The 25,709-nt window shown below is 45.4% G+C and overlaps 1 protein-coding gene across 3 annotated transcripts in view; it reads right to left on the bottom strand.

Annotated features, from left to right (window-relative positions):
- Nucleotides 1-6,498, bottom strand: part of LOC135098912 (ankyrin repeat domain-containing protein 23-like) — a 51,277-nt gene extending 44,779 nt beyond the window's left edge. For 2 of the 3 annotated variants that reach the window (XM_064001332.1, XM_064001329.1), the window contains exon 1: nucleotides 5,743-6,498. The gene's annotated coding sequence lies outside the window, so the exon portion shown is untranslated. Of the gene's footprint in view, nucleotides 1-4,341; nucleotides 4,640-5,742 lie in introns of those variants that run through there. The other variant, XM_064001330.1, reaches the window with a different exon arrangement.
- Nucleotides 6,499-25,709: the final 19,211 nt, after the last annotated feature.

The raw sequence follows: 25,709 nt of genomic DNA on the forward strand, positions 1-25,709 counted from the left end.
GAGGATATTTCGCAGCCAAAGTTACACATTTCCTAAGAAAAAGTTGTCCTCTACTTCACAGCATCTTTTTCTTCTTTTCTGTCCCTTTCCTTTTGACGATGAGACTCACTCCACACCTCACCACCATCGTCACACCGCCAAGATCGTTTCACCACACTCACCAGCAGTATTCGCTAACACCGCAAGGAGCTTTACACTAATAATCACCACCACTGACCTCAACACGCCAGCCGCCACGAAGCCTTGTTGCACTAACCACGCCACCACCGCACTGTTAGCCACGCCTCCACGGACCTTTCAAGTCTTCAGCACATAACACGCATCATCGAACACTTCGCCGTACAAGGTTCATCAGAATCTAACTCTGTCTCCCATCTTCATATTCAGGTTCTCTATTTTACAGCTACCGCGCGCATAGGAAGAAGCCTCCGCCGTCCTCCCCCGCCACTCCTGCCGCTCCATGCCACGCCCTGCCTTTCATTATCTCTTTGCAATGGAAGCTTCATGCTCTTATTTTAACTTAAGAAGAGACACTGTCATATTCGATGCAAACTCCTTCTCCTGCCTCTTACTCCTCCTACCTCCACCTCCTCCTCTTCCTCCTCCTCCTCCTCCTCCTCCTCCTCTCTCCTCCTCCTCACGCAGGTACAAATGATGTTGAAAACACTAGGTCTGAAGAGCTCATGGAAAAGTTCAAGAAGATGATACAGCGCTTCAAAACTAAATCCAATAACATTATTGTTTCAGGTATCCTCCCCCGCATCAGGGCACCGGCTGTCTTCTACAACAGAGCCTTCAGCACTAACAGCCGTCTCCGTTCTCTTTGCACAGAGGAAGGTGTAGACTTTGTTAATCTATGGGACAACTTTTATAATAAACCTTCTTTATTTCAGCCGGATGGTTTACACCTAAATGGAATTGGAGCAGCACGACTTGGCAGACTCCTTAGTAATAAAGTTTCTATTTTCAGACCAAAAAACGACCAGCAAGATCGTGTAGCCCCAGGCTCTTAGTAGCCTCCTCGCGCAACCCAACCTCCATGTGCAACACTATAAAAGCTTGCCTAATCAATGCTCGCAGCCTTAGAAATAAATTTTCAGATTTAGAAACCCTGGCAGCTGTAGAAAACTACCACATTATTGGTATTACTGAATCTTGGCTGAACTCTGCAAACAGAGACTTTCTTGTGGAATACAACTTGCCAGGTTATGAAATGTTCGGCAGTGAAAGAAAAGACAGGATAGGTGGCGGTGTATTGCTGTATGTGAAAGCCAGTCTTCAGCCAACCATACTAAAAACCGAAAAGATTAACAATATAGATTCAGTCTTCTTGCATTTAAGAGTACGTTCTAAGAAAACTGCTATAGGTCTTATTTATAGGCCTCCGGTTCACAATGTTTCCTCTGATGAGAATTTACAAGATCAAATCACTGAAATAAGTAACACTTTTGATACAGTCATCTGTGGAGACTTCAATCTACCTGTTAACTCATGGGGAAATCCACTTAACTCTCACTCTGGTCACGACTTGTATAATAATTTATTAGAATGTTCCCTAAAGCAACACGTTCAAGGACCCACACGAGGTGACAACATATTAGATCTTGTTCTTTCAACAAACGATGACTTAATATCTAACGTTAATATTGGTCCTGAATTTAGTACAAGTGACCACAAGATTGTCTCCTTTAACATCAGCCTTCAAGCATATAAGGACATTGTTAGCAACGAAAAAGTTTTCATATATAAAAAAGGAGACTACGACAGACTCAGGTAAATTCTTTCTGTCGCAGATTGGAACGCTGAACTTGGCGAAAGTAACATTGAGGAATCATGGGCGAAATTTAAGTACATTTTAGAAGATGCTGTGAAGACATGTATCCCTATGCGTAAAAGACGTCCATGCAAGAGAAATAAACCTAAATGGTGGACAAACAAGATTGAGTCACAACTACTGCAGAAAAATCGTGCCTACCGTAAATATTTGTCCTCTCAGAATGAGGCTGATAAACTAGAATACGACAGACTCCGACGCGAATCAAAAAAGCTCATTAGACACAGTAAGAAAAATCTAGAAATGTATATTGCAAGCATTGCTAAATCCAATCCCAAAGAATTTTACAGTTACGTTCGAAATAAAAAAGTCCTTACATCTCACATTAATCACATTACACTAGATAACGGTAATTTTGTCACCGGAGAAACTCAGATCGCGGACACACTGAATGATTATTTTGCTTCAATTTTTACAGAGGAAAATACTCATACAATCCCCGAACCACTCCTTATGCTCCACAACATAACCCCCTTAAGTGTCTGCGTTTTTCATGAAAACGAGATAATCAAAGTAATTGATAAGATGAAAACTGACAAAGCCCCCGGCCCAGATGGTATTGCACCACGTGTCTTGAAAGAAACTAAATTCCAAATTTGTAAGCCCCTTTCGTTGCTTTTCACCAAATCATTTAACTGCGGTAAGGTTCCCGAGGATTGGAAGTTAGCTAACGTTACCCCTATAGAAAAGAAAGGCGATAATTCACTTCCAAGTAACTACAGACCTATCAGCCTTACATCTGTAGTATGTAAACTAATGGAAACAGTAATTCGCAATAATTTAGTGAACTTTCTAGAGGAAAATTATTTAATCAATGACTCGCAGCATGGCTTCCGAAACAGACGTTCTTGTCTAACTAATCTGCTTGATTTCTTTTATGATGTTTTCACCATGTACGACGAAACAAAGGCAGTAGATATAGTGTATCTAGATTTTCAAAAAGCTTTTGACAAAGTTCCCCATAAGCGGCTACTAGCTAAATTGAAGTCACATGGTATAAATGGAAAACTTCTCAATTGGCTTGAAGACTGGCTGTCTGAGAGAAAACAGCGCGTTGTTTTAAATGGTAAATTTTCAAACTGGCGAGAAGTTCTAAGTGGTGTACCACAGGGATCAGTGCTCGGCCCTGTTCTTTTCCTTATTTACGTTAATGATATCGATGAGGGTCTCACCTGCAAAGTATCTAAGTTCGCTGATGATACAAAAATAATGAATAAAGTAGTCACGTCTGAGGATAAAAGAAAATTACAATCTGATCTTGACCACTTAGCCACTTGGTCAGACAAGTGGCAGATGAGCTTCAATGTAGATAAATGTAAAGTGTTGCACATTGGTAATAACAACGATCACACTGATTACTTAATGAACGGTACCGAGCTTCTTAAGGTTAAGGAGGAAAAGGACTTGGGTGTTATAATTACCTCAGACCTCAAGTCAAGTAAACACTACTCGGAAGTAGTTAAAACAGCAAATAAATTGGTTGGGTTTATTGGTAGGACTTTCGAATTCAAATCAGAAGGGGTAATTCTCACATTGTTTAATACACTTGTCCGACCTCTACTTGAGTATTGCGTCCAGTTCTGGTCACCCCATTACAGGAAAGATATAGACAAGCTGGAGAGAGTCCAAAGAAGAGTTACCAAGTTGATCCCACGACTGCGGAACAAGCCTTATGAGGAGCGCTTGAGGGAACTCAACTTGTTCAGTTTAGAGAAACGGCGAATGCGAGGTGACTTAATTGAATTGTTTAAGATGTGTCGGGGCTTTGATAACGTAAATGTAAACAACTATCTCATCATTGACAGTTCCAACACCACTCGAAATAATGGCTACAAGATTATAGGTAAGCGTTTCAGATCAGACGAGGCTAAGTATTATTTCTTTAATAGAATTGTAAATGTCTGGAACTCTCTCCCAGCACATATTGTCGATAGTAACACAATAGAAACTTTTAAACAAAGGTTGGACAATCACCTCGCAGCAACCCCTCATATAACGTACTTTGCGCCTACATAAAATGTTTTTTAGTTAGTGTAGTGAATAGTATAATTTCTCTTTCATCCTTTCCTATCACATCTTAGCCTTTCCTCCTCCCTATACTCTCCTGTTTTTCCTTCCTTGATCTCTAGTGTCCTCCATCCTCTAACTCTTAGAATCTGTAGTGGTAGTGGTAGAATAGACACACAGACAGCCTCGTTAGGCCCAGTAGGGCTGTTGCTGTCTGTTCTTTCCTTTGTATTCCTTTGTATTCCTCCTTCTCCTCCCCCACGGGCAGCTCGGCAGGGACGTGCACGCACCCGGCCTGACATCCAGCTATGAATACCACAAGACCTGCTTTGCATATTTCCCGTGACGATGCAGGAAGGCCCACCCCACACCCACGCCCCCCGGAATGGAGAGGCCCGCCCCACGCACCCCGGGGATGGGGAGACCCACCCCACGCCCACTACAGGGGAGGGACACCTCATGTTTACGTTTTGTGAGTGATATGTTTGGACTGCACAAACCTTCTTTTTGTTACGCCCCGCTGCCTTAAAACGTTCACGAAGGATGGAAGGTTACATCGCACTGGCAGCACAACGTGGGACAATTGGTGACCAGGCTGCCGCACACCCCCTCCTGCTTGCTGCTGCTTGCACACATCCGGCACTCACGGTGACTGAGGGCACGTGTGGCTGCAGCGATCCATGGGGAAAACACCACCACAGAACACAAAGGTCAACCTGTTTTCCCTCGTTTGTGACCATCGAGCAAACATGTTCCGGATTTACATCACAGCGCGACAAAAGACATCACGAGATTCATGAATGTGCTCACGTCTGCTGCACGATAAACTCTTCTCAGCACCAGGCAAGGCCACGCGACCCTCGAGGGGTGTGCGGCGGAAAACAAGGTGACGCGTCTTCCTTCAAATGACATAACTACCAAACCACTCGTCTGTAATTTGCTAGTTTTCATATGCTGAGTGTCTAACTCTCTCTCTCTCTCTCTCTCTCTCTCTCTCTCTCTCTCTCTCTCTCTCTCTCTCTCTCTCCATTCACTTGATCACTACCACCACCACCACCACTACTACCAATACCACTATTACTATTAGCACCACACTATCACACTCATAATACACACACACACACACACAGCCAGTCTATCTCTCTAATCCTTCCTCCATGTCATATTCCCACTCCCTCCTACTTTTCCTCACTTTTCTCCTTCTCAATGCCTCCCTTGCCTCCCCCTGGCTGAGGTGAGACGGGTGGGGGATGAAGGAAGGTCTGGGGCAGATGGAGGAAAGTGAAGTGGTGGAGGAAATTGGAGGAGTTCCACCAATAGGTGTGGAAAAAGCTAAGAAATTTTGTCACGGATGTGTTAGAAGAAGGACTGGAGGAGGAGGAGGATAGAGAGAGAGAGAGAGAGAGAGAGAGAGAGAGAGAGAGAGAGAGAGAGAGAGAGAGAGAGAGAGAGAGAGAGAGAGAGAGAGAGAGAGAGAGAGAGAGAGAGAGAGAGAAATGTTAGTACCGTTAAGTTACAATATCCTATTACACACACACACACACACATACACACACACACAGGGCAGAGGAAGGAGAGGTAAAGTGGTGGGCAGTGACACAGGCACGGGGTTGGGAGAGGGCAGGGAGGAGCAGGCTGGGGAGAAGGAGGGTTTTCATGGTGGGGGCTCTGAACGGGCCTGCAATCCTTCAACTTATTTGAGACATTTTTGGGTTATTTATCTATTTTCATGGTTCACTCTGGCTTTCCTTCACGTCTGAATCTAAAAACACCCGAAAGTTCAGCTAAAATATTGATGTACAGACAGGGAGGGAGGCAGGGGAAAATGTGCCGCTCAGCCCTTATATTTACGTAGCGCAATACACACACACACACACACACACACACACACACAGTCCTACCCGAAGATCAGTCTGAGCTCTTTCCGTAGGGGAACGGCTTGCTGGGTGACAAGCAGTGTGTGTGAATCACACACACACACACAGTGGCGGCCAAGGGGAAAGGTCTGATGACGTCGCGTTTTCGGAGTGTGCGCTCTGAACGGGGCACTACTCAATGTCTTATTTGAGGCACTTTTGGGGTTGTTTATCTATTTCCGTGGTCAATTCTCTTTTTTCTTCACTTCAAGTCTGGAAACACTGGGGAGTTTAGCTGAATATTGATGTACAGACAGAGAGGGAGGCAGGGAAAATGGCCGTCTCGAAGCTTATATTTACGTAACGTAATTCATTATGAAAATCGCGAAAAGAAAGAAGACGCCCAGACAGGAATGCACTACATTTTCTGACTTACTCTTTACTTTAACTAATACACAAAATATAAAAACATTACCGAACTCAGTAATAATAACGAAAACTCCAAAAAACAATCTGTAACTTTTAAGAACGGTACCACAAAAACACAATAATATCGAGAAAGGAAACACAGCCAGACTAGATTATATTACAGATTCTAAATACAAAATTTTTTTTACTTTCCAGATAAATAAAGAAAACACCAATTCCTCATCGTATAAAGAGAATAATTTTTCATATCCAGTACCGAACTTATTCTAAATTTGAAAATTCGAACTGCGAGACTAGATTTTATTGGATGTTATTACTTGGTACATGTTTCTTATATTTTTTTAAGTCTTAAATTAAATACCAATGCAAACCTACGCGTGCCGGTAAGAAAAAGTGAAATTAAATAAAGTGAAGAAGTTGTTATTTTGTCGACAAACAAAAGCACAGCTAGAACAGATCTTATTATATTTTATAATTTAGTATGTCTTTCTATTAATAAATTAAATATCAAAACAATGACAACTCCATCAATAAAAGGAAAATAATAATATGTTGCCAAAAAGTTTTTTTTCCTCGTCTTTTCCTTTCCGTACCTCCTCCTCCTCTTCCATACCCCTCATACTCCAAATCCCCCCTCCACCACCCCCTACTCCGCATCTAGGAAAACACCTGGAAACACCTGGAAAACCCTAGAAATTATGCTAAATACTGACAGGGAGAGACGGAAACTTGTTACCTTCGGCTTATCTGTGCGAGGCTCGGGGGGACTGGGCGCCAAGGATACTGTGTGTGTGTGTGTGTGTGTGTGTGCGTGAGGCAAAACGATAGAAATGCTAGTTGGATGGGTGATTGCTCTCAGGTCCTACTGAACCTCACATCGACGCCACGAAAGGATGAGTGGGCGGGGTATCCATCATGACATCTAGTCTCGCTGCCAGTGCCTGTACTCGTAAATTTTAGCAAGTTTACATTGGCTCTATTATGAAGATACGAGACCAAAGCATATTTTTGCCAGTCAGCTCGAGGTATCAAACATTCACTGCCAAAACAGCATCCTCATCCGACGCTCTCTTAAGATTTTATTTGCTAACAGGACAGGACACGGCACCTCAAACCTTTGGTAACATACTAAAACCAGAATTATGAGACATTTCTGCCAGAAACTCCACTACTTTCAATAGGCTTTTAATAGGCTCTACATGAAATTGAGGATTTTTTATCTTTTATTTTTTTATGATTCTCGTGATAGATTAACAAGATTTCTACATTATTAACTGGGGAATCACTCTTCAAATATTCGGCTAATGACCTCTGTGACCTTTGAAAACAGTTGTGATGAGAGAGGGAAGCGTTTCAGGCCTAAGACAGGGAAAGGCCTCTAACTCACGCCTCTCCCCTTTTATCCCTCCTCCGTAACCTCTGACATTGTTGACAGCTCCCTCGCCCCCCTCCACTCGCTTCTCTCAGCTGTAGCTCGCCCTCCTCTCCCCTCGCTGTCACTGAGCTAAGATGTGCAAGACTCCTCCCCTGATGCAATATTCCTGTGTGAACTCTTGTCATCACCACGTTCTTTAAAGGTGGAATCTCTCTCTCTCTCTCTCTCTCTCTCTCTCTCTCTCTCTCTGCACCGCGCAAGATCAAGACAAACAAGCAGGACGTGGCCGAGATGGATCCCGCGATACTCGGCTAACTCGCTTCCTTGGGCCTCGTCTTGTCCCGCTCAGCCAGGGCGACTTGCGGCGGCGCGGCTTGCAAGGACACACTGCACAGCTTCGAGCAAGACTCCCCGCTCAGTTTTATTGGTGGTGTGTTTACAGATACAGCAAGAAACATAATTATAAGCAAATACATGAGTAGTTACACGACGCGACACGAATACAGGGAAGTAAAGATGGAGGAGACGATAATAAGGTTAATCAATCAAGTAAGGTACGGTAGATGACTTGCACAGGTGAGATAAGGTGTACAGGTGAGATAAATGGGGAGAGTCACAAGAAAGAAGACGAGAAAAAATAGAAAATAAAAGTTATAAAGAATATGAACGGTAGCGACGGCTGCATGCTGTAACCCATCACCCTGCACCCCATCACCTGTCTGTCTATCACCCACCACCCAACACCTGTCCACCCATCATCCCATCACCTCCCTACCCATCACCCCATCAGCTCGGCAAGGGCGGCGCGTCCCTCAGTGATGAAAGACGCCCCAAGATTAACTGGCAAGACAAGATGGCAGAATAATGGTGCTGATCAAAGGCGCGGGTGGCAGGAGCGGAAAAACTGGACGGCTAATTTGCCTGCGATGTCTCAAGACCCTCCCCTGCCGTCCGTCGCCCCCTTCCCTCCCTGCCGCGCCCCCTTCCCTGCCGCTGCTGTCCTGTCCAGCTCCCTCATGAACCACACAACACTCAACACTCCACTGGCATGGAGGAAGGAAGGAAAGAACATTCTCTCTCTCTCTCTCTCTCTCTCTCTCTCTCTCTCTCTCTCTCTCTCTCTCTCTCTCTCTCTCTCTCTCTCTCTCTCTCTCTACTCAGACCTCAGATTAATACTCATTACAGGATAGCTCTGCCTTTTTTCCTCATCTATCTTTCCCGTCCTTTTCCATTTCCACGCCCTAATTATGTATATTTTTCTTCCATTTCCACGCCTTAATTATGTATATTTTTCTTCCATGTCCACGCCTTAATTATGTATATTTTTCTTACATTTCCACGCCTTAATTATGTATATTTTTCTTACATGTCCACGCCTTAATTATGTATATTTTTCTTACATTTCCACGCCTTAATTATGTATATTTTTCTTCCATGTCCACGCCTTAATTATGTATATTTTTTTTTTCCCAGACGTACAGTGATACAGAAAAATATTCTTACTAAAATTGCCCGTGTCATTTTGACTCAACGAACGAAAAAATACGGAAAATATTGTTTAAGAGAGAGATGCACTGGTAGCCCTGCAGGGTGTCGGTACACCTGAGCGTCTCGAAATTTCTGCATTTGAGTCCCTCAAGATGCAAAGTAACAATACCAACACGCGTGTCTTACGAAGTCTCCATACTGAATGGCTATGGAATGCCGGAGGTTGGCTGACGTCCACTTTGCATCTGATATCTGTGGTCAACGACTCAAAGATTCGAATCCCGATGTGATGCGCTACACGCCTTCGTGACGTTTCAGACGTTTCAGACAGCCAGGCTTGCCAGCTATTCCGAAATTGATAGAATCACTCTATATTTTTCTTGAATTAAGCGTTCATGAGAGTAAGAATAATTTTGTGTACTTGGTAAGTCTTGACACACACGCGCCGCCACGATCCGTGGTGCGAGGCTCCAGAACCACAGCATTCTGCACCCAGCAGGGGAGTCGTCTTCTTTTGTCGTGTGTTTGTCTTCGTGTTGGGTTGTGTTTACACTCACCATGACCTCGAACTTCCCAAGCCAGGCGTCACTCTCCTTTCGTTTATCCATCACTGCCTCAATTCTTTTTTTCTTCTTTGTTTCCATTTCAATCTTTCCTTCCCGCACGCTCCATCAACGCTCCTTTCTTTGTGCTTATCATAGTTTTTTTTTTTTTTTTTTTAGTGGTTATATTTTTTTGTTTCCGTCGCTTCCCACGCTTCCCACGTGACTCACAAAACGTGACAGTCTATGTAATACCTACACACACACACACACACACACACACAAAACTTCTATCTTCTGCTTGCCGTGAAGCACTGAAGCTACACTCGGGCACACACTGTTCTGTGTGGAAGTCAGAGACAGTGTGCGGCGAGGACAGCTTATTCTCACTGGCTGAATAGACCTCGTGACGCAACACCGAAAGGCGATTAGTCTTGATCTTGAAAGTCAGCTGGAGCGGGACATTAATTTGTTATTATTGGGAGTAAGTTTGAGGCCACTACTAATATACACTAAGAGCAATGTCTTCTCCTTCATTTCACATAAACGTGTCACGTGTAAAGTGTACAGAAACAAACCTTCTCATCTCGCGAACACCAGCGTCAGCTTCCGTCAGCTGACACTTCAGTAAATTTGGATTGACGGTCCTTATGGCGCTAATGAAATATTTCGTCCAGCATTACGACATCGAACTTTGTATTCCCTGATGGGAAAAGTTTTCACAAGGAGAGAAAACTCTCACCACTAGCCTCGCTGCCCGGGGCTGTCACTCCTTGACTTGCAGCAACACAACAACAAAGTGCCGCTTCTTTCCACTTCTGTGCCATGTAACGCCGTGTACACCTCCTGTCAAACCAATCAGTTTGTTCATCATCGATGTTTTTTTTTCCAATTGCAGTGCCTCCTGACAATTCCTTGATGGTTGAAAAAGCAATATTCATTGAGGAGTGGGCGGAATTGTTCTCCTGCCGCAGCGGTGAAGCACTCGTTTCCTTCATGAAAAGTTATTAATGAAATCACTACATAAGTGTTCAGTATGACGAGGCCTCACCTCAGCCATCATTCACTCCTACATAAAAATGAGAAGCGCGTCAGGCGTCGCCTCTCTCGATACAAGTTTGCATATTTAATCGACAAAAAAATGAGTCCATGAAGAATTTCAGCCGCGCATCAATCTTCCTAATCCTCCGCGCTGTGCTGGCCATTGCACCTCAGCGTATCGAATATGTTCATCAATACAGAGATGGGAATAAATTATATGAAGATTGATGACAGTAAAGAGAAAGTGAAGCAGACACAGGAGAGACAGGGCTGGTGCTACGGCGCGCGCTTCCTTCACTGAATAATGTTTACACACAGACATCGTGCCAGTGGTACAAAACAAGACGCGCAAGCTTTCTAACAACTCATGGCTTGAAATAATGCAATAATGTCTTTTGAATTGAATCTCAATTTTGACATTTCTTTGCTTTTAACTAATTATTTTATCTAGTGAGAGCACCAGCAGATAACACTGACAACACAGACAACTAATGTTATTATGATCAGAATATTCAGCTTACATCACAAAAATTCACCCAGCACGAACCGGGGCCATCGTTATTAACAACACTGAACCCTTTCTTCCCCGGAGAGAAGCGCGGGTGAGGCTCATTCCCGCTCCCCTGGTAGTGAAGTCTGCGCCGGGCAAACACTGCCTCGAGGTGAAAGAAGCTTCGCCTCTCTGTCCCGGGAATTAAACATGGGTCTTTTGTCTTGACCGAGCCGAGGGTGCACTGCTGTGAGACAGAGAAGCAGCGAGGCACAGCGGCACAGCGGAGCGCCTGGCGGGGCCTCGCGCCGGGACCGCTGCCGTAACTCATCTTTCATAATTTCGTGTGTGACTGGGAGACGACCATTCACCGGAATTTATGACTGAGTTACTCCCGTGTTGATTGGATGCGTTGCGCCTCCAGCACGACGACTCAAGGACGCGCTGTTGGGCCCGTCTCGCTGCCGAGGAGCGCCTGGGAATTATGGTGAAAAAAAGTTATTTCTTTTGTAACTAGTTTCATTGTAAAAGGTGACAGGCGGACATAATGGGCAGGAAAAACGGCTAAAGTTTGAGAAGTTTAAAGCTTCCTTGTAAGCTAAGGAGGCAGAGAGGTGTGAGGCTGCTAGTAAATCATGGCGCTGTGGAGGGCAGTGGTGGCGGCGGCTGGCTTACTTGCTTGTAGGCAGCGTGAGGCAGGTGGTGAGGCAGCAGGAAGCATGAGGCAGGTGGTGAGGCAGCCGGCAGCGTGAGGTAGGTGGTGAGGCAGCCAGCAGCGTGAGGCAAGTGGTGAGGCAGCCGGCAGAGTTCAGATGAGGGCAGCGTGAGGCAGGCTGGGTGTGTTTTTGTCAAATAGATACATCCTCAGTCGTTGCGAGCAAGGCTAAACAGACAACCAGCACCACCACCACCACCACTACCACCACCACCACCAACAACAACAACAACAACAACAACAACAACAACAAACACCAACAACAGCAGCACTAAAACATCATTAGGTCGTTTTGGTTTCTCATTAAAAGTTACATTAATTCTGACGCCGTTTTAAAGAGGGATATAATTAGAGGGACCCTCTGAGCTGACGGGAATCAGGAAAACCTAAAAAGTAAAGCGAAAGAAAATCATTCTTTGCAGCGATAAAATTAAGTGGATTAAATCTACCCACGAAGAAAATCCCGCCGGGCACCGTAATGAAGTGAGTGTGAGCGTGGGGCGGCGGGGAGAGGGGGGGGAGTGGGACGGGGCTGAGCGGGGCAGAGCGGGGTGGGGCTGGCGGGGTTGGGTGGGATGGAGGGGGACGGGCTGCAAATGTTATCAGAATTTTTCTTGGAATAACCGTAACATGAAAGAAACGAAGGAAGGAGACAAGAAAGAGTGAGAAGTGTAGAGCAAGGACGCTACAGGACGGGGCGGGCCACCGGGGCTAGTCCACGCCGCGCCTCACCAAGCGGAGTGGTGTTGGAGGGAACCGTGAATGCCATCAGGGGAAGGGGGAATCGGAGCGGCCCGCATCTCTGCTGACGTGGCACATTCGTTGACATTCCGTTCTCTCTCTCATGTCTCCTTTCTTCTCGTCTCCCTTCTAATAGACACATTCAGGAATCTCGCGCATGCATCGTGTTCACCGTCTGGCCACAGCAGCAGTCACTTCATCGTGATGGGTGAGCACTGCGCCTCCCTCCATTCTTCTCCGGCAATCATGTTATTCACAACATAATGGATGCGTTGCTGAAATTTCGAGGCGCGGGTCCCGGCATGCAGTGCAGACCAAGGCACTCCCCCGCCAGGCCGAGCTGACAGATCAGGGCCAGTGACGTTCACGTGTGGGCGCGGCGGCTGACTCTTCACCAGCAGTCCTTAACGAGTCCCCGGGAAGCAATTGGTCGCTAGGATGCTTAGTCAGGTATTAATAATCATTAATTTAACATTTTCCTTTCCACTGATAACCTGCCCTTTCAAAAAATAAAAGAAAATAAATAAATAAAATAAAATAAATCACCATTACTAGTTTGCAAAATAAATCACCATTACTAGTTTGCAAAATAAATCACCATTACTAGTTTGCAAAATAAATCACCATTACTAGTTTGCAAAATAAATCATCATTACTAGTTTGCGTCCAATTGCTTCAGTCCTGTACAGTGTACACGGCAAGGTTTATCAGGGAACGGGTCGTCAAATAAATAATACAGACCTCGAACATTCCAAAGTGAGAAGCGCTGGCCATGTTGGCGGTGCTGCAGCTGTGCGGCGAGTGAGGCGGCGAGGCGGACGCTGAAAACTTGCCTCTTGACGAGTGTAGGGAAGCAAACGAGGCCGTGAGCTGATAAAAAGGAAGAAGGAGAGTATTGTGATGACGGAGTTAGAGTGGGGGTGGACAGGTGAGTGTTGGCTGGTGAAGAAAGCAGGAGAGGCGGACATTGAGGCGGTGATGGGGCTGACGTGGTGATGATGAAGTGAAAAGTGAATAATGGAGGCTTGTCCCGAGCAGAGCCTGGAGGCATTTTGTGAGGCCGCGAGTTTCAAGATTCATTAAACAACATCTCGGAAAGTTAATTATTGCGGCAGAAAGGAAGAGGAGAGGAAGAAAGAGGAAGGGAGAGGAGATCAGTGAGGAGAGTGGAGGAGGGTAGTTAAGGATGGTAGTTGGGTAGGTCAGTGAGGAAAGATCATGGCGTGAGGGTGAGAGTGAGGGGGAGGGACAGGAAGGGTGTGTGAGGGGAGGACGCTGTGGTCGATACTCGTAGGAAAATAAAAGTTGTGGAAGGAATGGCGCTGCTTTAATGCTGTGTCTCTTGAGTGCCTGTTGGCGGTGACACTGCTTCAGGTGACGTGTAATTCTCTCTCTCTCTCTCTCTCTCTCTCTCTCTCTCTCTCTCTCTCTCTCTCTCTCTCTCTCTCTCTCTCTCTCTCCCTCTCTCTCTCTCTCTCTCGCCTCATTTCATGATTGCTTTCCATTTTCCACCCTCGTCTCTTTACATGTGTTATCCATTTCTTTATAACTGTATCTTTCTTCTCGCGTCCACCATAACCCGCTGATGCATCTCCTTCGCCTCCTTCACACACACACACACACACACACACACACACACACACATCCTACCTGACATGTCTCGCAGTTTTCCTTCCAGCCTGTGACATAATTACATAGCGGAGCAGTGGTTCCCAAACTGTCTTACATAACGTCCCTTTTCTGATTCTAACAGACCTGCACGCTGCCCTCAACACGTTTTATTGTATTTATATAAGATTAGATACCTTTACATATTATATCTAGACACTGTTTATGGAATTAGGAAAAATATTATTTGTGTGGATTAAAACAAATTTAATAGAAAATATAGACACGAGACATTTTAATTATATTTGCTTCGAGTTATTTTATCATATACTTCAAAGCAATGAATTCTGGGCAGATAACTTCACGCTTCTCTGGATAGTGTGTGTGTGTGTGTGTGTGTGTGTGTGTGTGTGGGTGTGTGTGTCAAACTGTTGTCAGCATGTCACAGCAGGTCAGGCCTCAGCATCGGCAGTTGCAGCAAAGACGTGTCCAGCGAGCTTGTCCCTCTGCAACGTGTCACTTGTTCAGTCTGGCAGGAAGTTTTGCTTGTCTTGTGTTTGGCCGTAACGTATCTTACGTCCTTCCTTTCTGCTTCATGATCCAGTAAAGTTATATATGATGAGACTCAACTCACGCCAGCCTGGACGGGACACAAGCAAGGTCTCGGTCTGGTGCTGTGCTCTTTGTCTTCTCCGACTTGAAATTAAATGTGCCAAATCATCGCTAATATGTCCCCGAGGCTCTAGGCCAAGCAGTCTGTAATATTTTTTAATCCAGGAGCCGCAGTGTGCCCAGCCCAGATGTGTTCATTTCTTTTATCACCTTTACTAACCCACCACCACCACCACCACCACCACCACCAGACAGGTGCCAGGGTATGGTGGGCACGCAGTGCCTGGCCTCACCTCGCAGCATTACCAGAGCGCACTTCAAACCATTTGCGGCACATATTTCGTTTTATATTTCAAACTGAATCAGTTTTCCAGCTCCACAGCGAGGCATAATTTATAGAATGGCAGCCAGAGTGGCAGACATGAAAGGCAATAGAAATTGCCTTTGGGATAGACTCGTGGAATTAGAGGCGGAAAGGAAAATCTTAGAGTCATGACTATATTATGCATCCAATAAAAGCCAAAGAGAAAATGAGCAGCTTCGTATTAACTCTTCGGCGAGAAAACGAATGATGAGAATCACTTTAGCCTTTGTAGATTGTTAGAGAGAAGGCTGTGAGGGCATCAAGTAAATGAGAGCGGTGCTCGGATGATCAGGCGGCAAGGAGCAGCGACCATAGGTGTGCCGGGCGCGAGAAGGGAAACAAGGCAGCATGGTGAGCAGGACGGAAGGCAACGGAAGCTGCCTTTAAAATGGAACACGATCATTCCCAAGCGACGACCGAAGGTCGCGAGGCCCCGAGGAGGTTGATGATGACTCCCGGAAAAGTGCTCGGGACGGCGGGAGGGGCGGCAGGGCACCACCGGGAGGCTGGGGAAGGGAAGCCAGACTCCAGTAAAAGGAAAAAGTGATAAAGACAAGAGGCACGACACTCAAAAAGAAAAGTTAACCGACACAATAAAGTCAAAGCACCAACAGTCTGAGCTCGGAAGAAACTGGCCAAGTATAACAATTGATGGAAACACGAAGGAAACGAAGGAAAACTTGTGTGGCAAGAAACAGTTGACGGCGAGAAAGACAGAGACGGCAGGGTCACAAACAACGCAGATGAGAGTCAGGATGAAAACGAAACTGCATTGAACTCTCGTGCATCTGTGACTGAGAACACATTGCTGACGTCAATACTCATCCTTTGTAAGATTATTAAGCAACAACTCACGAGGCAGCGGTAAAATTTCCAGGGATGAGTTTAGATGAATCAGGAGCGTAGGCGGCCAGATTTACTGAAAGGAAAAACACACAAACCTGCTCCCTTGTAACAACATAGTGAGCGCAATGCCGCCGCCAACACACCTATACGTCATGAGGGAAAATATAAGAATTGGTACCGAATCGCTGTTCAATATAATTATTATACACTTCACTATTTTACATATTTGCTCAACTTGCCTCCAAATAGCGGCAATAACCGACTAGTTTGTGCCTCGGAAAATTATAATTACATTCATGTCCTCGGTCACGCGTGCAGGTAAAATTAATATGAATTTTACCGTTTTCATTTCCTGTAAGCGGCGAGGTTATGATGACGTCAAGAACTCCAGGCATCATGGGAAATGAACGGGAGCACAGAGGAAGACACCAATCATCTCCGTGACCTCTGAAAATAACTCATGAGATTAAGGTTTGTGAATGCTGGCTTAAGAGAGGCCACAGGAGAAAAGCACTGGAGTTGTTGGTCCTGTTCAGGGTGTTTATGATAGTTACACTCACTAACGTAAAAAGAAAAGAGGAAGAGTAAAGGCCAAGGCTCCTTCACGCCATCATCCAGCCATCTTAAAACAAGGTATCATTCAGGAGCGCAAGAAGCAAATATTTCAGCTATATACCTATAAGGAACAGAGATAATTATTACAAAGACTAAAACTAGACAGGAGAACAGCTTTCCTCGAGAATTCGCAAAACTGACCTGCAGGAAGTTTTTTTTTTCTTTTTCTTCTTTGGAAACTGAAAATGTGTGAACTTGTCAGTGAATTTCGAATATTCCTCCACCCTTAACTTGGAAAATGAATATGTAGATGACGTGCAACAAGTGAGATGTAATTTAAACAGAGATTTTTCATGTAAAAGATAATGAGAAAATGCGAGTCGACCAAGCAGTGCAAAAAATACTGTAGCGTAGCGAGCGCAATGTTACGAAAGTTAATAATGCTTCTGCTGAGGATAAACTTTTAACGTATTTAAAATAAACCGAGGAATTTTGTGACTAAAACTAAGAATACGTTAGCTGATTCAGCTTGGCGAAGAATACTGCAATGTGCTGACAGTACTTTGGAAGCCACCGAGCTACAACGAATAACCTTACAAACTTTTAGCACAAGCACTGCACACAAACCTATTCAGCGTCATGAAGACCACTGCAATGTACCGGCAACACTTAGGCATGTATTCTGAAACACCTCACCGCTGGGCTTCATATAAGATAATTTGGGAGCCACCGACTAAAAATAAACTTACAGACTTTTATCATAAACTCAGCACACGAACCTGAGATAAGCGGGCAGCGGGACACATGATTTGCTGTGCTTTATGCAAACAAATCACAAACACTACAATCAAGCGCAGAAAACATTGATCTTAAAACTTCAGATCCCAAGGTTATTACGCGAGTTACTCAATTACCTCTTGTATCTCTTCTCGTAAATCTCAATCTCACTCAATCTCATTCTTTCTAATTTCTCATTCATTCCTTTTATTCCTTCATTTACACAAGCCGGGGCAATTACTGTCGGGAGAGGGACGGGGCCGTAAAATGAATCTTGAGAGCCATCGGGGCGCCGAGACAAAGATGTATTATATGGAGGACGTGCCCCATAAAGTGAAGCACAGGGTGGGTCATGAAGTGCCGCGGTGCTTGGTGCTTCTCCCTTGAAGACGTCTGGGCCAGTGGTGGTGGTGGTGGTGGTGGTAATAATTGAAGATGTAGTGGCAGTAAAAATAATAGTAGTAGTAGCAGTTGTTGTTGTATTAGTTTTAATAGGAGTAATAGTAGATTAGTGATAACAATCTTTTAAGTAAAACACCCAAAAATATAGAAAGATAAAATGTAATTTAGTTTAGTGACAGCCGTCGCCATGCCCTCCCCCACCACCACCACCACCACTACCACCACCACCACCACAACTACCACCACGATCTTTATAGCACAAGGCAACCGCGTCCAGAGGTGCTTGTGTCTGCTCCTCTCTCTCTGTCCTTCCTGTCTGTGAATGTATTTCTGTCTGTGTCTTTCCTGTTGTCTGTGTTTGTGTGGACTTCTGTTTGTTACTGTATCTATACGAGTGTCTGTGTGAGTGTGTCTGTTTTTGTTTATTCTGTATTTCTTTTTCTTTCTATTGTGTGTGTGTGTGTGTGTGTGTGTGTGTGTGTGTGTGGTTTACTTGTATGTGTGAAGGAATGTTGGTGTCTTCTTGTCTGTGTCAGTCTGTCTGTCTCTGTCTGTCTGCTTATCTGTTTTTTTTTTTTTTTGCGTCATTATGTTTGTTCTCTCTCTCTCTCTCTCTCTCTCTCTCTCTCTCTCTCTCTCTCTCTCTCTCTCTCTCTCTCTCTCTCTCTCTCTCTCTCTCTCTCTCTCTCAACAGTACCATATTGCAGACGTGCGCGATATATCTGCTGCTGGAGTCCCTAACATCATATTCATGTACCAGGTGTGTGTGTGTGTGTGTGTGTGTGTGTGTGTGTGTGTGTGTGTGTGTGTGTGTGTGTGAATGTGTGTGTCAGGGGCAGGTGAGGGGACAGTCGTCACTTGGGACATGAACCTCTAAGCGAAGGGTCTGCAAAAATTCCTCAGCTTTGAGATCGGGACAAAAAAGGAAGGAGAAAATGGTGTTATCTCTGAAAAAAAAAAATACAGATTGAGTCGTCAGTAAAGCCCGCCGCGTGCTCAGATAAATTGGAGCAGCTGCCCTTTAACGTAAACAAAGCGGCAAAATATTTCAGCTCACACAAATAAAATGATAAAAAAAAATACGTTTCATTACAAAATTGCCGGGAATAAAGGTGAAAAGTGTGTGCAATGTGCCAGAAAGACTACACCGCGTTTGACTGCGTTACGAGGACCATTCATGCTTCAGCCAAACAGCCAGACGAGGCGGGCAGTGTAAAGCTGAGTGAAGGGACATGATTAACACAACATAACACAACACAACACAACGTAACTCATCACAACACAACACAACACACACAACACGACACTCCCATAGTACCACACCCCCACACTCACCACCTCACCGCCAGCACCTCCAGTCGGCCCTCTGCTCAAACTTATACTTTTCTTGCCTCCTTTAACCATCCTCACTATTTTACTTGGGTTTCAACGGACTCCATTTCCTCCTCCCACGTTGTCTCTGTCTCTGTCTCTGTCTCGGTCTGCTTATATGTCTGTCTACCCTGCTTCTTGTCTGTCTGTCTGTCTGTCTTAGTGTCTTCCTGTATGCCTGCAGTGTTCATATATGTTCGTCTGTTTATATGTCTGCTCTCTCTCTCTCTCTCTCTCTCTCTCTCTCTCTCTCTCTCTCTCTCTCTCTCTCTCTCTCTCTCTCTCTCTCTCTCTCGCGGCGACAGTATGGCGGGGCGGCGTCGGCACACAGGCGGGAGCGGCACGAGGGCACTCTGGCCTGACGAGAGGGATACGATCAACGATACTCGGCCAAAAAAGTCTCACTAAGGACCACGAGGGCATAAGTGGCGCCTCGTCCCCGTGACTCTGCAAGCGAGAGCCTCCTTTGCCACTTCACACGAACCACGAGAGGGATGCCGAGTGAAAATAGACGATGTAGCGACTTTTTCTCTTTTTAAATACATGAGGAATGAATGGTTTATGTCGCGTACTGAGAGTTGCGGTGTCTGCGTTTTTTGCATGTTTTGTTTTTCTTTTTTATGTTTATTTTGCGTCCCTTGCGTTCCCTCCCTCAGCTGTGTTACTGACGCGGCAAGTTGTGGCCTCAGTCTGCCCCACGGTGGGTTTAGAGACGAACTCAACCATAAGCGAAGAGAAAATCTCACAACTGAGCACCGCCAACCAAAATTCTGTTCCGGAATCACAGATCTACAAATTGAAGCATTACATTCTGCAGGCGCTGATCTGCAAGCATTTCTGAACTTGCGAGTTTGCAGGAGCAAGCGCAAGCCAGCTGTCTCGGTTTCAGTAGAGGGCATGAGTTGTATTTGGTTCTGGATACCAATAAAGGTTTTTACTAGCTCTAGGAGGAGGAAATTTTCCATAATAAGGGATTTAATAATCATCTCGAGTCTTTAATCATATTTACATTTTTCTGAATAGCGAGATGATATAATGAAGTCTGGAAATTGCCTGTATTGAATAATCTTTATATTAGCATGTTTATATTGAATATTTTAATATCATATTTTTACCACAAAAGCAAAGGTAAGTTGGCAGACAATTTCACGTTCCGCAAACGCGAAACGGCAAATCTGCGAAAAAAAATTGCAGCAAAACTACACCACTAGCGAGATCACACTTCCGCAATTACGGAATTAGCGGTTTGCGGATGTGATTGCGGAATTGGTCAGCGCTGGAAAATATGGAAACACTTTTCCCCTCACGGTGCATCTATAATAACAGAGCGCGGCGTTCCGTTCAGTTACTGGGTGTGGGAAACTCTTCAAACAAAACAAGCACTATTTTATAAAATTTTCCTTATACTTAAGAGTAATTTTTTTTTTAGATTAAGGTCCGCGTCCTGCTCTCCGTCACCATTTGTTTTTTGGCGAGCGTCAGTGTTCCGGGGAATTAGGCCATGCATTAGGTGATGTGTTGCGCGCCGCCCGCTCACCAACTTAATTCCGCTCCCTAACCGGGGGATAAATTGTTCACGTCTGATCTAATTTTTTTCACTCAGAAGGGACGTGTTTCGCTGGATAAATAGCCGTCAGCTACTCTGTTAAATTTTTGTGACACATGGACGACTTATGGGGATAATTGTGCAACGCATGTTTATTCCTTTTTGCCATGATTGACTTTCAGATAGATTTTTTTGCATCCTAGGAGATCTTTTGAACGAGCAGTAATCGAATGGAGAGTAGCTGTGTTTCCTTCATTCTGGTTCTCGCGAGGCTCTCAACAAGCCCATGCGTGGCGCTATTTCCATGAGAACTATTCACTGAAGACTACTAGTTAATAGGTTTTCGCGCTTAACATTGTCATGTAGTTTCGTCTTTCCAGAACACTAAAACCTCTTTAAAGTCAAAATAACCAAGATCCGAGGCATGTCAGTCCCCGTCATTCTTACTCTCCGATCAACAAGAAAGCCATGGGCCACCAACCACAGTCTGCAAGGAACAGTCACCCTTACAAGCTTCTGAGTAAGAGCTATACTAACATCAATGTTCTTACAGTAACGGGTTGTTTGCCATGTGTCTTTCCAGTACTCCTCGACCAAATAGAGGCGTCTCGTGCACTAATATTTCCCCTGCCGTTATGTGCTAGTGAGGGTCCTTATGTTTGGCCTTTGCTGCGTCTTTACCTTGGTTACATTTAACAAGCTGTAGTGAAAGCTATCGAGGTTTTTCAAGAGCGTTTTCATGACTAGTGGGCGTTTAAGGATTCTGTGTCATCAATAGGAAAAAAAAAAACATGATGAGAACCTTACAGATTGTACCTGTGGCCTCTAAATTCATTCCTCATGAGAGTCCTTGGAGTTTAACCCTTTGATAGCTACACAATAATTTCCTCACAATCATCTACTACAACATTTAGACACCTTCCTCATTGCAGCGTTCCTAAATATGTAGTTCTGTAGCCTAGAAAAGATATTTACCTCCCGCCCCATTTTTTTCCGGTGTCCATGCAAACAGTTGTCGTTTTAGGGGTGTGAGTGATAATAAAACAGTCATAGCAGGTTAAGAGTACTGGCTTGACTCGACTTCTGGAACGCCCTCATCGCAGCACCCGCCACCACCCGAGGCCGCACTGAGCGTCTGGAAGGCCGTGCTCAGGTCAACGCGCGTAATAAGAGACTAAGTGAAGGGAGTGTGTGTAAGGAGGATTTCACTTTGGTTCCCGTGGAACTGTGTGTGTGTGTGTGTGTGTGTGTGTGTGTGTGTGTTAGCCGGGAGAGTAGCAACGGCCGGCCACTAATGGAGAGCGGCTTTAATTAAAATATAATATTGCGAAGTGTTCACACCCGAGAGATTTGTGGGAACCGATAACACCTGGAATACATTATCCCATTTCCTATTTGTACTCGATGTGAGAGTGAGGGGGGTAGCTCTGTGTGTGTGTGTGTGTGTGTGTGTGTGTGTGTGTGTGTGTGTGTGTGTGTTGGGGGGAGGGGGAAGGAACAGGTAGGCGGGAGAGTGAGCGAGCGTTGGTATACATTTTATATAGATAGGTGTGTGAACAGATTCCGTGTGTGTGTGTGTGTGTGTGTGTGTGTGTGTGTGTGTGTGTGTGTGTGTGTGTGGCTAGAGTACAGTTCTCTGCTTCAGAGCATTTTTCATGTTTCCCTGGCTTGGCATCCTTCCCAGGGGCGTTAGGCTGAGGAGTCCTGCCACGCTTTGCCTCTTACTGTGCACCTTCCCTCCTGCTTTGTGCCTCATCCCGCTCTGCCTTCACCTGACACGTAAAGGGAACGGTGTGCTACAAAGGAAACCAATTTCCCGAAGTCTTAGGAATAATGCAGTGCTTCCTTTTGAAAAGTTTGAGTCAAAGGAGGAGAGGAAATATAGTAAGGAGGAGGGGAAGGAAGTCACGCGGTAATCTTTTTGCACCTAGAGAGTTTGACGGAAAGTTGTGTGCGTGTGTGAGTTTATAATTTGTCACAGAGAAAAAGAGAGAGAGAGAGAGAGAGAGAGAGAGAGAGAGAGAGAGAGAGAGAGAGAGAGAGAGAGAGAGAGAGAGAGAGAGAGAGAGAGAGATTTACCCTGTGTCTGCATCCTCACGAGGAAATCAGGAGGGAGAGAGAGTGGGGAAAAAAAAAAGTGGGACCTCACATCATCATCATATTAACTTAACGATTACCACATCCGACCGTCAAATAAAAAAAACGGAAATTATTTCTTTAAATTCTGACTGATATTGAAATGGAGCTTAGAGGGAAAGTTTTTTGTGGGGGAAGAAACTCAGTGTTGCCTCAGTCACTTACCCCTCGCCTTCACCCACACCAGTCACTGCCGCCCACACCACACACACCACACCCACCTCCACTTCCTGCTCCTCTCCCTCTCCCCCTTCGCAGGTAGAAAAGTTTATTACTGCGGGATAAATGACTCCTTCGAAGAGGATAATACAGAAAAAGCACAGCTTCGTTCCTTAGGAGATTCTAGCTTAAGCCTGGAAACACACTTGCCCGCCTTGCCTCCTGCGATGACCCAGTGTTAGTGTGTTGACTTGGGGTGCCACGCATGAGGTACGGTGTGGGGATCTGTTGAGTTCTGATGGTGTGTGGTAGTGGTGGTTGTGGGTCAATACGTAAATATGAGAGAGAGAGAGAGAGAGAGAGAGAGAGAGAGAGAGAGAGAGAGAGAGAGAGAGAGAGAGAGAGAGAGAGAGAAGGATGGGTTATGGTTGTGGGTGGGTGGATGTGAGTGGATGGGTTAGTGAACATTATATTAGTGTGTGCGGATCCACATGCTGCCTTCATAAAGCCTGTAGTCCACACGTCTGAGTCTAGATACATTTTGAGAACCAAATTCGGGTACCAAGTGTCTCGAGCACCAAGCGCCTCAGGCCTATTTGCACTCGGGCCGATCTGTCTTGAGTGGATTATCTGACCTGACGCCTGCGTGACCTGAGTACCATCCACCCCAAAGTACCAAGTGACTGGCTCTCGACAAATGCTACACATCGCAGACAGGCATAACCGCACCACCTCATCACCAATACCATCACCACCGCTACATTGCCATACTACATAGCAGACAGGACATAACCACACCAACTTATCACCAGTACCATCACCACCACTACAGGCATAACTACACCAGCACATCATTACTGTCATCACCAGCACACACCAACACCACAGACAGGCATATGCACACCACGACCACGTCACAATCACCACCACTACATCAACAATGGTTACATACAGACATACACCACCACAATATCATTTCCACCACCACCACCTCCACTACCACCACCACCACCACCACCATTGTAACCGCACGGGTCCCGGCTCTTTTAGCCAGAGGGAAGCAACACACGCCATCACTTCAGATCACCCTTTCCTCCTCCCCTCCCTTCCCTCGTCGCCTCGCCTCGCCGTGCTGCTGGAGGCGTGTAGTGGGGATCTGATGTGTCAGCCTCGCCTCTTCCCGGTGTGGGTGGGTCATGGCTGCCGTGTAAACAACAGACGCTAGAAGCTCCACGGTAAAGCTATGATTTCGAAGGACTCAACCAGTCTCAGGAGGAACCGAACATCACTGAGATGTCCATGGAAGGTGTCAAGGACGCATCCAAATGTTCCGGTTGGTGGAATCTTATGGACTTAAGTTTTTATTGACACCAAAAGCTGACCGGCGAGGCCCAAAACCCCCCCTCAAGTCGTCAACTCAAGTCCGCGCGAGGCGCGTAGTAGCTAAAAAGTGACGTCATTGGGTTACCAGTTAGTGTCCAAACTGAAGTCACATTGCCTCAATTATGTCCAGAACACTCAACGAATTACTGCAGATGCAGCGAAACCAGTTAACTAGAATCAATAAAGATGAGCTGGTAGACATACTAGTAGCAGCGCAGCAGCAGCAGGATGGCAATTCAACACAAGCAATTTTGGCCAGATTGACAGAGCTGGTGGCGGAGGTGGTGACGTTGAAGCAGGCCGTGATGTCACCTGATAGCGCCATCAATAAGAAGGTGCAGGAGTTACAACAACAAGTAAACAAACAAGCTGACATTATCGCAAAACAGCAAAGATACCTGGGAGTCTCTTGACAGAAAGGAAAGAGAGTGCAATCTGGTTGTGATGGGACTACCGGAAGATCAGGAGGCGCTGGACGGAGCAACCACGGATCGCGAAAAGGTTACCAAGGTGTGGGAAGCGGCGCAGGCTACTGCTGGTCTCGTGAAATCAGTGCGACGTCTAGGCAGGCCGGCCGGTGCTGGCCAAAGTGAGCGGCGACGGCCCATTCTGGTCACTGTGGAATCGCGGGAGGACCGGGACGCTATGCTGGGCTTGGCTAAGCACCTCAAGACGGCTGGTGAGCGGTATAAGAAGATATTCATTAAGAAGGACGTGCATCCTACTGTGCGGGAAGAATGGAAGAGGTTGAGAGAATCGGAAAAGCGTGAACGAGAGCGACCGGAAAATGTGAGGTTGCAACATCTCACTGAACGTTCGAGAACGCAAGTTGTATAAAGATGGGATAGTTATTGATGAGTGGAGCTGCTCGAATTTTTAATAGAACCACAGCAACATTTTTTGAGTATTTTATCATGGAATATTAATGTTGCGCGAGAACAAAATTAGAGAAATGTAATGTATTGAAGTGTATTTCCAAATATGACATTATAAGCTTAAACGAGATTAAGACAGAAACTGTATGTAAATTTACCTTGGCTATGTCGGATATAGAAAAATGCAGAAAAATCTTGCTCATCGTGGGGGTACTGTTGTGTTTGTTAAAAACCATTTGTCTCAATTTGTTTCATCAGTAGACGTTAGTGTAGACGACCAAGGTGTGGCTCAAATTGGATTGTGTGCCTACAATCTTGTTTGGGTTTTGTTATGTTCCCCCGAGCGATTCACCATATTTCACCCATTACCTCCTTTGCTGCCATTCATGAAAGAATTGTAGACAGTGAGTGTAGTGGTGTTGTTATTATGGGAGACATGAACACAAGGTTCGGGGCAAGTGTCCGTGACATACTACGTGATGACCTTCGAGTACATGACACATTCACATACCCTTTACATTCCAGATGAAGTGACGAATCCAATGATAACGCCTTCG

Source organism: Scylla paramamosain, unplaced genomic scaffold (genome assembly GCF_035594125.1).
Source record: "Scylla paramamosain isolate STU-SP2022 unplaced genomic scaffold, ASM3559412v1 Contig92, whole genome shotgun sequence".
NCBI classification, from domain to species: Eukaryota; Metazoa; Arthropoda; class Malacostraca; order Decapoda; family Portunidae; genus Scylla; species Scylla paramamosain.